This window comes from Ascaphus truei, chromosome 6 (genome assembly GCF_040206685.1).
Source record: "Ascaphus truei isolate aAscTru1 chromosome 6, aAscTru1.hap1, whole genome shotgun sequence".
NCBI lineage: Eukaryota > Metazoa > Chordata > Amphibia > Anura > Ascaphidae > Ascaphus > Ascaphus truei.
Window position 1 is genome coordinate 102,722,681 of NC_134488.1, and position 9,877 is coordinate 102,732,557.

The 9,877-nt window shown below is 57.3% G+C and overlaps 1 protein-coding gene across 3 annotated transcripts in view; it reads left to right on the plus strand.

Annotated features, from left to right (window-relative positions):
- Positions 1 to 1,802: 1,802 nt before the first annotated feature.
- LOC142496525 (galactoside alpha-(1,2)-fucosyltransferase 2-like) overlaps positions 1,803 to 9,877 on the plus strand; it is a 28,307-nt gene continuing 20,232 nt past the window's right edge. For all 3 annotated transcript variants that reach the window (XM_075603199.1, XM_075603201.1, XM_075603200.1), the window contains exon 1: positions 1,803 to 1,937. The gene's annotated coding sequence lies outside the window, so the exon portion shown is untranslated. The remainder of the gene's footprint in view (positions 1,938 to 9,877) is intronic.

The following is a 9,877-nucleotide window of genomic DNA, read 5'->3' on the forward strand; positions in this document are numbered from 1 at the left end:
TGTAGAACACCTTTAAAACTGTAGGGGTCGTATTATGTGCGAGGTCGCACTATATTTGTTGCCAATACGGTATTATAATGGTATTTGTCTAATAACGTTCCCACTTATTCTGTATTATTGATTTATTTCAGTCTCCAAACATAACACAAACTCTCGAGTGTAGCAAAATGACGGGTTGAACGATTTTGAGATGATTGTCTGGGCAACGGGATGTTTAATGAAAATCCAAGACTATTCGGGTCACCCTAATAATTATGCCATTGATGTCATCATGCCATGGTGGGCGATGCATGTTGTTGACGCAATTCACATCATTGAACTGGTGGCGGGGTAACGCAAATGACATCATCACACCAGGGGGAAGGGGACCCTAATGACAAAAATTGCATCATCACGACAAGGGCAGGGAAATCTCTTGGGGGCATTTTTTCCCCCAAAGTTGGCATGTCTGATTTTATGACTATATGCAGGGGTGAAAGTGGGATACTAGGTGTATGCAGTCCCACTACTTTATTTATTTACTAACGTAGAATTCTACTTTTTACAGTATTTAACAGAATATGGGGGTTATGCACAAAGCAGTGATCAGTGTTTTTAAGCGAGATAAATGCTTTATGGTGCAATTTATGGCGCAATTTTTTTTAGCAATGGCTGTGTTTTGATGATAAAAAGCCTTTTAAGAGCGATACTGCAGTGTTATCACTGCTTTGTGAATCGCGCTGTACGCAATATTGAGAAATAAAAGCATTTATCTCACTTAAAAACACTTATCAATGCTTTGTGCATAAACCCCTAAGGATTCATTTAGAAAGCCTTTCTCCATTCCTGTTTTATATTACTTAAATAATTCTAAAATACAGGCCAAACAGCTATATCACAATGTTTAATTACATGGAGATTTTATTTAAATCAAATATTGTACCAATCAATTTTGTTTTAAGCCACTGACTAAATTGTATTTGTTTGTGATCTCTTAGGCCTTGGTCCACCAGCTGCTTGCCCCCATTCTAGATGCCCCCGCTGGCTCCTTCCGCGTGGCATACTGCGTGCTGTGACGCGTCAGCCAGCCGGAGCTACAAGGAGCTTGTGGTTTTGGCGAGTGTCGCGTCACGTGACATCCCAGCAGCCAATCCGATTCCCCCCTCTGCTCCGAACCCCCCGTTCCGATTTTCCCCTTCAGCTCCGGTCCCCCCCTGCTCCGATCCCCCCGTTCCGATTCACCCCCCCCCCCCCCATGTGTATTTGCCTGTGTGTGTACAGTATGAGTGCCTGTGTGTGTGTGAGTGCCTGTGTGTGTCCTTCCCTCTGTGCCTGGCTTCAGAGTGAGAGAGGGATCGACGGGGGTTTTTGGGGGTACGACAGCACGAGAGCCCCAGCCTCAAACCACGCCCCCCCCCCCCCGGTCAAAGCACGCCCCCCCGCTCCGGCTCCAGCTCCTTACAGACCTTACAGACCGCAGGTAGCGGTCAATTGTCTGTCAGCGCGCTGCCTGCATGCAGTGCGGGCGCGCTGACTGAGGGAGCGGGGCCTTAGCCTTAACCCCATAGGACAAGTAGCTGTAAAAGGCAGAGGAAACGATGCAATCTATTGCAGCCAGAAGGTAAACAAATGGGTTACATTAGTCCTTGTGATCAGCTTAATTTTATGTTATACCTATTTAAATTGTGTATTTATCACTTTAAATTCAATTTAAAGAAATTATTACACTGGGGGTCTCTCAGGTCTCTGCTGGCGCTGACAGGAAAGGAGCTGCAGCTCTCTGGGGTCTGCTCTGACTGGCTGCCGGAGCTGTTAGTCATTCTTCCTTGAGCTCTGCAGAGGCAGGAGGAGGAGCATTTCTAACCTTGGTGTTGACTGGCTGACATAACTGTCAATCCTTTCTCCTTTCCAACAGTCTGAGGGGCGGCAGTATGAGCAGCACTTGGTAGTTAGGACAGGTACTGGGCATTAGTTTAAACAAAAAATATGGCAGGAGAGAAACAAGATGGTGTGGTTATAACAGCTTTTGTAATTAAGTAATAATCCCCAAAGAACAGGGCATTACTGCCCAATAATGCCCTGGCTGGAAGAGTTGAAGGCCCGAGGCGTAGCAGAGGGATTTTAACCCAGCCAGGGCATTGGCCAGTAATATCCTGTTCTAATGGGATTATTACTATTATAGGCGAATTGTAGGCTTTTTTCATAAATAATAAACACTTTTGTATAGTTATATAGATTACTAGCTGAGAGGGTGAGTTAAATTTCCCGCTAGGAGGAGGGGGGAGGGGGAGGGGGGACAGCGGACAGGAGGGTGGGTGGGGGACAGCGGACGGGAGGGTGGGGGGACAGCGGACGGGAGGGTGGGGGGAGAGCGGACGGGAGGGTGGGGGGAGAGCGACGGGAGGGTGGGGGGAGAGCGGACGGTAGGGTGGGGGGGAGAGCGGACGGGAGGGTGGGGGGAGAGCGCGGACGGGAGGGTGGGGGAGAGTGGACGGGAGGGGGGGGGACAGTGGACAGGAGGGGGGGTTAGTGGACAGAGGGGGGGGCAGTGGACAGAGGGGGGGGACAGTGGACAGAGAGGGGGGGACAGTGGACAGAGAGGGGGGCAGTGGACTGGAGGGGGGGTTAGTGGACAGGGGGGGGCAGTGGACAGGAGGGGGGCAGTGGACAGGAGGGGGGCAGTGGACAGGAGGGGGGCAGTGGACAGAGGGGGTGGACAGTGGACAGGAGGGGGGGGACAGTGGACAGGAGGGGGAGGGACAGTGGACAGGAGGGGGGGGACAGTGGACAGGAGGGGGGTGGGTTGCTTAAAATTTCCGGTCTCTCCTCTCCACTCCCCCTGTATGTTTCTCCGCTCCCCCCCTCTCTCTCCGCTCCTGCCCCCCCCATGTGACACACACACACAGTGTCCCACACACAGTGAGACACACACACAGTGTCACACACACAGTGACACACACACACAGTGAGACACACACACAGTGACACACACACACACACGTCACCTCTCCTTCCGGGCGCCGCCATCTTAGTTAGTCCGCGAGGGAGGAAGGGGGTCCTTCCGGGCGCCGCCATCTTAGGTGGCCCGCGTGTCCCCCCGCCGGGGAGGGAGGTGAGTGGAGCGGGAGGGAGGTGAGTGGAGCGGGAGGGAGTGGAGCGGGAGGGAGTGGAGCGGTCTTAGTTAGTCCGCGAAGGGAGGAAGGGGGTCGTTCCGGGCGCCGCCATCTTAGGTGGCCGCGTGTCCCCCCGCCGGGGAGGGAGGTGAGTGGAGCGGGAGTGGAGCGGGAGGGAGGTGAGTGGAGCGGGAGGGAGTGGAGCGGGAGGGAGTGGAGCAGGAGGGAGGGGAGGTGAGTGGAGCGGGAGGGAGGTGAGTGGAGCGGGAGGGAGTGGAGCGGGAGGGAGGTGAGTGGAGCGGGAGGGAGTGGAGCGGGAGGGAGGTGAGTGGAGCGGGAGGGAGGTGAGTGGAGCGGGAGGGAGGTGAGCGGGTGGGAGGTGAGTGGAGCGGGAGGGAGGTAAGTGGAGCTCTGGGGAGGGAGGTGAGTGGAGCTCCGGGGAGGAGGTGAGTGGAGCAGGAGGGAGGTGAGTGGAGTGGGAGGGAGGTGAGTGGAGCGGGAGGGAGGTGAGTGGAGCGGGAGGGAGGTGAGTGGAGCGGGAGGTAAGTGGAGGTCTGGGAAGGGAGGTGAGTGGAGCTCCGGGGAGGGAGGTGAGTGTGATGGGGGGGGAGAAAGGACAGAGAGAGTGTATGTGTGGCCGAGGGGAAGAGAGAGGGGGGGGGGTGGTGTGTGTGTGTGTGTGTGTGTGTGTGTGTGTCCTTGTCCTTTGGCCCGTCACTCCGCCCTCAGGCCAATGAGAGGTGTGCGGGGGCGGGCCAAGGACCAATGAGATTTCCCCTAGGGACACAGGCCATGCAGACAGGCATACAGTGCTTTCACTAATATAGTATAAGATTTAATTAAAATAAAATGGTAAATACATTAAGCACCTCTATATACACTTACACTGCAGCTATCTATATCCACACACTGCTGCCCCCTCTTTATACACACACACCAGCTACACACACACACACACACACACACACACACAACACACACACACACACACACACACACACACACACACACACACACACACACACTATAACAGCTCCACACAAACACGCACACACAAACTCTGTAGCTACACCCACCCTGCTGCTGCTACACACACATACAACACAACAGCACCAAACACACTGCAGCTCTAAACACACACACACACAAGCTGCTGCTATACACAAACTCTGCAGCTATACCCACAAACACTGGTGCTGCTGACACACACACACACACACACACACACACACACACACACACACACACACACACACACACACTAGACAGGCAGAAACTGCAGCTACAAACAAACTCTGCAGACAGACTCTTAGGGGGCTATGCACTAAGCTGTGATAAGTCGTTTTAAGAGCGCAAAGTGCTCTTAGAACGTGATGTTCCGCCGAACGCGATTCACAGAGTCGCGCAAACAGGCACTTTGCGCTCTAAAACTGACTTTTTTATGCGAATGTTGCGCTGAACAAAGCTCACCAGCTAAAGGCAGTGATAAAAAAGCTGGACCCATACAACACCCATACAACAGGGGCCTCGGGTGGTCCCTACGGGTCCGTGGTGCCCCCATGTGGGGCCACCGGTTCTTCCCCACAGGTATCAGGTAATTGATGACGTCATTTAAAGGCAATGACGCCAGCCAATCAGAATGGCTGAGCTTCATTTTTCTTTAAGTTGACGTCATCTAAAGAAAGATGGCCACCAACATATGGTACGGTAGCCAATCAGAGCGTGGGAACTCAATCCCAACTCTGATTGGCTCTAGTAGACCATGTGACAGAGGCTTTGCTTCAGCCAATCAGTTGGGATTAAGTTCCTACGCTCTGATTGGCTACCGTACCATGTGTCGGTGGCCATCTTTCTTTAGATGACGTCAACTTAAAGGCAAATGAAGCTCAGACATTCTGATTGGCTGGTGTCACTGCCTTTAAATGACATCATCAATTTTTTTTTCACCAAATCACATGGTTTTCACAGCCCAATCAGGGCCGTGGAAACCATTTGACGAAAATGTGACGTCATAGGCCTATAAAAGCCTATGTCGTCTCATTTTGAAGCCAGACGGCGAGGAGGGAAGACCTCCCCTCCTAAGAAGAGAAGAAGGGCGTGGCGGAAGAAGACGGAAGAAGACGGAGAAGACCGAAGAAGACGGAGAAGACCCCAAAGAAGAAAAGAAGACCCCAAGACTAGACGGAAAGGATTACAAATAGAAGAAAGAAGACACAGACGTGGATTGTAATGGTTTTTTATTTTATGGTTACCTGTGGATTGGTTCGAGAGCTTCCGGTTCCCCTGGATTTCGGTGACTGGGCATCTAATGGTAAATAACAAAAGAAAAGTATATTATTTGAACTTTTACAGGTTTTTTAAATTTTTTTATTCATGTGTTTTTTTTCCCTTCCATTTAATGCCCCTGAATCGATCTATGTCCCTATGGATATACATACATTCAGGACACTGAATGGGTGTATTGTATGTGATGTGTTTGATGGAAATGCATTGTTTTTTATGCTCTTTTATTGCCCCTGTATGTAATGTGTATATATATGGATAGACGTACAGGGATAATAAATGATTGATTTGCTAATGTTTATGTTTTTTTTCATGTTTCAAATGTATTTAGCTGCTTGATTTGTACATTGTTGTGTGTGTAATTTAATTTTTATTTAGTTACATGTCATTTTAATGCTCTTTGCAGTAGTATATTTCAGGGCTTGCTTTTTAATAATGGCTTATTTCTGGTAGTTAGATTTGCATGATGGTGGTTACTTTGAAGTAGAATTATTTTCTCAATGGTTTGGATTTTGGGAATTGAATAGTGAATTGTAGAATTGATTTGGATTGTATTGTAATTGATTTAGGAAATTGATTAATTGATTGATGGTAAATTATTTATGTTTACTTGCTTAGTTTCTATTTTATTTTGTGTATGGCATTGTATGCTGTTGTTCATAGTGTATTTTATTTGAAATTGATTTTGCATAGTGTTACATGATGCACAGATTAATTGCATCATGTACACTCTCAAATTCAATTGTTTGACATTTGATATACGGTATATTTGTCTAGCTGCTGGTTTGTTGGGAGAGCAGATATCATTTATTTTTAAAAGTGCTGCTGGATTAATTTTATTATGTAATAATTATGAGATTCAGATTTGATGTTTTTATTTATACATGTTTATGTAATCCTTAACCATTTATTTGTATATTGGTGTTATATATGTATATGTGTGTATATCTACTATATATTTCTGAAATGTCTGTATGTTTGTCTGCGATGCCCTGTGTCCCTAGGGCCAATCGCATTGCACCTTTGGCTGTCACTCCACCTCAACACTGTCCCACCCCTCACCACACTGTCCCACCCCTCACTGACAACACTGCTCTGGGGCGACCTCTCAACCCACAAAACCCTCACCGCCTGTAGCGCAACACTGCCTCTTACAAACACCCCCCTCCACCACCCCCCCCCCCAACCTCATGCATCCCCCTCCACCACCACCACCCCCTCAACCTCATGCACCCCCCTCCACCACCACCCCCCCCCAACCTCATGCACCCCCCTCCACCACCACCCCCCTCCACCACCCCCACCCCCCCAACCTCATGCACCCCCCTCCACCACCACCCCCCCCCCCAACCTCATGCACCCCCTCCACCACCACCCCCCCCAACCTCATGAACACTACGAACGCACGCCACAGCTCTCCCGCTACTGCAGCCCATCACCAACCCCCCTCACCCAAACATACAACGCACGATGCTCCATCACCCCCCCCCCCTCACCCGAACATCCCCAGGGCACACCCAAAACCACCCCACCCCCCTCACCCATACATCCACCGCACGATGCTCCTCCGGAGCACCTCAACCCCCCCCCCCCCCTCACCCCAACACAAAACTCACGCAACATCCACCGCACGATGCTGCTCCGAAGCCCTCACCCCCCCCCCCCCACCATCCGATGCTGCTCCGGAGCCCCTCACCCCCCCCCACCATCCAATGCACGATGCTGCTCCGGAGCCCCTCACCCCCCCCTCCTCACCCTCTGTCCGCCCCCCCCCATCACGTGCGCCGCCCTGCACCGGCTCGGACGGGAAGCGCGGCCCTCCTACCCCAGCGCTCCCTTTACCTCCCCGGCGCTACCTCCCGCTCAGGTAAGTCACTGTGCGTCCCGCCTCAGCTTATGGCGCCAGTAACAGCCTCGCGCCTCAGGCCCACCCGCGCAGCCTCGCGCCTCAGGCCCACACAGGGCGCTTCCTGCCGCCGCCTGCACGCGCCTCACTCAGCACATCGGGGGACCAATCGGGGGACCAAGCGGGCGGGGGGGGGGGAGCGCGAGTCACGGGGAACGGGGGGGGGGGGCGAGCCAAGAGTCACAGGGAACGGGGGGGGGGAGTCACGGGGAGGGGGGGGGAGTCACGGAGAACGGGGGGGGGCCACCAGCCGAACCAGCAGGGGACGGACGCACGGAGGGGGGGGGACATGCACATACATTAATTATGACAATACATATGCCCACTGCTCTCCACCCCCCCCCACACTCCCCTTCCCCCCCACACCCCTTCCCCCCCACACCCCTTCCCCCCACCCCTTCCCCCCCCCCACACCCCTTCCCCCCCCCCCGCTCCCCTTCTCCCCCCCCGCTCCCCTTCTCCCCCCCCGCTCCCCTTCTCCCCCCCCCGCTCCCCTTCTCCCCCCCCTCCCCTTCCCCCCCCGCTCCCCTTCCCCCCCCGCTCCCCTTCCCCCCCCGCTCCCCTTCCCCCCCACTCCCCTTCCCCCCCGCTTCCCTTCCCCCCGCTCCTTTTTCTCCACCCCCCCGCTCCCCTTTCTCCCCCCCCGCTCCCCTTTCTCCACCCCCCCGCTCCCCTTTCTCCCCCCCCGCTCCCCTTTCTCCCCCCAGCTCCCCTTTCTTCCCCCCGCTCCCCTTTCTCCCCCCCCCGCTCCCCTTTCTCCCCCCCCCCGCTCCCCTTTCTCCCCCCCGCTCCCCTTTCTCCCCCCCGCTCCCCTTTCTCCCCCCCCGCTCCCCTTTCTCCCCCCCCGCTGCTCCCCTTTCTCCCCCCCCCCGCTCCCCTTTCTCCCCCCCCCCGCTCCCCTTTCTCCCCCCCCCCGCTCCCCTTTCTCCCCCCCCGCTCCCCTTTCTCCCCCCCCCGCTCCCCTTTCTCCCCCCCCGCTCCACTTTCTCCCCCCGCTCCCTTTCTCCTCCCCCGCTCCCCTTCTCTCCCCCCCCCGCTCCCTTTCTCCCCCCCGCTCCCCTTTCTCCCCCCCCGCTCCCCTTTCTCCCCCCCCGCTCCCCTTTCTCCCCCCCCCGCTCCCCTTTCTCCCCCCCCCGCTCCCTTCTCCCCCCCCCGCTCCCCTTTCTCCCCCCCCGCTCCCCTTTCTCCCCCCCCCCGCTCCCCTTTCTCCCCCCCCCGCTCCCCTTTCTCCCCCCCCGCTCCCCTTTCTCGCCCCCCCCGCTCCCTTTCTCCCCCCGCTCCCCTTTCTCGCCCCCCCCGCTCCCCTTTCTCCCCCCCCGCTCCCCTTTCTCCCCCCCCCGCTCCCCTTTCTCCCTCCCCCCCCGCTCCCCTTTCTCCCCCCCCGCTCCCCTTTCTCCCCCCCCCGCTCCCCCTTTCTCCCCCCCCCCGCTCCCCTTTCTCCCCCCCCGCTCCCCTTTCTCCCCCCCCCGCTCCCCTTTCTCTCCCCCCCCGCTCCCCTTTCCTCCCCCCCCCGCTCCCCTTTCTCCCCCCCCCCGCTCCCCTTTCTCCCCCCCCCGCTCCCCTTTCTCCCCCCCCCCTGCTCCCCTTTCTCCCCCCCCGCTCCCCTTTCTCCCCCCCCTCCCCTTTCTCTCCCCCCCCGCTCCCTTTCTCCCCCCCGCTCCCTTTCTCCCCCCCGCTCCCCTTTCTCCCCCCCGCTCCCCTTTCTCCCCCCGCTCCCCTTTCTCCCCCCCCGCTCCCTTTCTCCCCCCCCCCGCTCCCCTTCTCCCCCCCCCCCCGCTCCCCTTTCTCCCCCCCCTGCTCCCCTTTCTCCCCCCCCCTGCTCCCTTTCTCCCCCCCCCGCTCCCTTTCTCCCCCCCCTCCCCTTTCTCCCCCCCCGCTCCCCTTTCTCCCCCCCGCTCCACTTTCTCCCCCCCGCTCCCCTTTCTCCCCCCCGCTCCCCTTTCTCCCCCCCCCGCTCCCCTTTCTCCCCCCGCTCCCCTTTCTCCCCCCCCCGCTCCCTTTCTCCCCCCGCCCCCTTTCTCCCCCCCGCTCCCCTTTCTCCCCCCCCGCTCCCCTTTCTCCCCCCCGCTCCCCTTTCTCCCCCCCCGCTCCCCTTTCTCCCCCCCCGCTCCCCTTTCTCCCCCCCGCTCCCCTTTCTCCCCCCCCGCTCCCCTTTCTCCCCCCCCCCGCTCCCCTTTCTCCCCCCCCGCTCCCCTTTCTCCCCCCCCGCTCCCCTTTCTCCCCCCCCCGCTCCCCTTTCTCCCCCCCCGCTCCCTTTCTCCCCCCCCCGCTCCCCTTTCTCCCCCCCCGCTCCCCTTTCTCGCCCCCCCCGCTCCCCTTTCTCCCCCCCCCGCTCCCCTTTCTCCCCCCCCCCTCTCCCTTTCTCCCCCCCCCCTCCCCCCGCTCTCCTTTCTCCCCCCCCCCGCTCCCCTTTCTCCCCCCCCCGCTCCCCTTTCTCCCCCCCCCGCTCCCCTTTCTCCCCCCCCGCTCCCCTTTCTCCCCTCCCCCCCGCTCCCCTTTCTCCCCCCCCCCGCTCCCCTTTCTCCCCCCGCTCCCTTTCTCCCCCCCCCCCCGCTCCCCTTTCTCCCCCCCCCCGCTCCCCTTTCTCCCCCCCCCC